Here is a 2,151-nt window from a genome sequence, read left to right as displayed (position 1 = left end):
TTGGCACTGGTTTGATCCCTAGCACTGTAAATGATAATCCCAGCACAGACAGGGTCATTCCTGAGCCCAGAAAAAATGAATACTCCCTTAGTACCAATGAATCTATCCTGAAAATGAAAAAAATATCACTGTAACTCTTTTCAGTTTTCCTATGTAAATGCAAATATGAAAAATTTAATATGTCTAAGTTATCATTACTTCTCATCAGAAATTAAACCAGGATAGTACCTTAAAACATAGACAATGTAAGAAGTAGGAAGAAAAACAGAAAATATATTAATCATAATTTTCCATCTCAAAAAAAAGAAATGTGCCTTAAAAATGACCCCAGCATTAATAAAAATGAACTTCTGATCTCCGTATAAGGTACTATTTTATAAAAAGATTGTTTAGAGTTCTTTGAGATAGTATAGCTCGTAGTTTGCTTGGGTGTACATATGGCCCCCAGTGCCCCTCCAAGAGTGATACTTGAATGAAGAACCAGGAGTAAGCCCCAATTGTTACAGGGCATATGCCAAAAAAGAAAAAAAATACCCTTTCAAAACAGCCCTTCTGCGATTCTGTCCTGCTGCGCAGTGCTCCTCCACTGCAGCGGCTGCAGTCTCCACTCGCCTCCTCTGCCACGCCCGTGCGTGCCCCCAACCCATGGAAGATTCGATGGACGTGGACATGAGCCCCCTGAGGACCCAGAACTACCTTTCTGTTGTGAGCAAGATTATCATTTTAAAGTGGATAACGATGAAAATGAACACCAGCTGTCTTTGAGAACGGTCAGTTTGGGGGCTGGTGCCAAGGATGAGCTGCACATTGTTGAAGCTGCACATTGTTGAATTACAAAGGAAGTCTCATTAAAGTGACACTGGCAACTTTGAGAATGTTGGTGCAGCCAACGGTTTCACTCAGGGGCTTTGAGATCCCCCCACGGGTGGTTCTGCAGTTGAAGTGCGGTTCCGGACTTGTGCACATCTCCCGGCAGCATTTGGTCGCCGTGTAGTAAGATACATTGTCAGAAGATGAAGAGGATGACGACATGAAGCTCTTGAGCATATCTGGGAAGCGTTCTGCTCCTGGGGGGCGGCAGCAAGGTGCCACAGAAAAAAGTAAAGCTTGCTGCAGATGAGGATGAAGGCGATAACGATGATGACGACGACCATGAGGGGGATGATGAGGATGACTTCGATGATGAGGAAGCAGAAAGAAAAGCTCTACTCAAGAAATCTATATGAGATACTCCAAACAAAAATGTACAAAAGTCAAACCAGAATGGGAAAGACTCAAAACCATCAACACCAAGATCAAAAAGTCAAGAATCTTGCAAAAAACATGAGAAAACTCCTAAAACACCGAAAGGACCCACTTCTGTAGAAGACATTAAGGCAAATATGCAAGCAAGTATAGAAAAAGGTGGTTTTCTTCCCAAGATAGAAGCCAAGTTCATCAATTATGTGAAGAATTGCTTCCAGATGACTGACCAGGAGGCTATTCAAGATCTCTGGCAGTGAAGGAAGTCTCCTTAAGAAAATAGTCTAACCAGTTTGCTAAAAAATTTTCTGTCTTATTTCATTTCTGTATCAGTTGATATCTGGCTGTCCTTTTAATAATGCAGAGTGAGAGATAACTTTCCCTGCCGTGTCTGATAAATGTTGTCTAGGTTCCATTGCCAAGAATGTGTTGTCCAAAAACGCCTGTTTAGTTTTTTAAAAATGGAACTCCACCCTTTTGCTTGGTTTTAAGTATGTATGGAATGTTATGATAGGACATAGTAGTAGAGGTGGTCAGACAGAAGGGAATGGTGGGGAGACAAAAATATACATGTGAAATAAACTCAGTATTTTAATAAAGTAAAAAAAAACTTTCAAAACAATTCTATAGATGCTGTGGTTTCCGGTGAAAGGGATTTGGCATGGTGGAAGAGGCCCGAACTTGTATATGTGACTTTGGTACATGACACTGAAAAAAGCAAATAAAGAAAACTTTAGTCACAATTTATAGATAAAATAATGCTTATATTTTTCAGTAGTTTTTACATAGTTTTATATCTGCTCTGTACACAGCATGTTGTTTTATTTTGTTGCTTTATCTATTGAAGTAGCTTTTGTTTGTAACATAGAGTTTCAGGTATACAGATGATATGTCATCTGTTTGTATGAC

The 2,151-nt window shown here is 39.7% G+C and overlaps 1 pseudogene; it reads left to right on the top strand.

The window, feature by feature from the left end:
* The first annotated feature begins 645 nt into the window (after nt 1–645).
* Nucleotides 646–1,600, top strand: LOC130019279 (nucleophosmin-like; annotated as a pseudogene).
* The last annotated feature ends 551 nt before the right edge of the window (nt 1,601–2,151 follow it).

Source organism: Sorex fumeus, unplaced genomic scaffold (genome assembly GCF_029834395.1).
Source record: "Sorex fumeus unplaced genomic scaffold, SorFum_2.1 ptg000008l, whole genome shotgun sequence".
Taxonomy (NCBI): domain Eukaryota; kingdom Metazoa; phylum Chordata; class Mammalia; order Eulipotyphla; family Soricidae; genus Sorex; species Sorex fumeus.
Note: the sequence above shows the minus strand (reverse complement) of the source record. Positions and strands in the feature narration are given on the sequence as shown.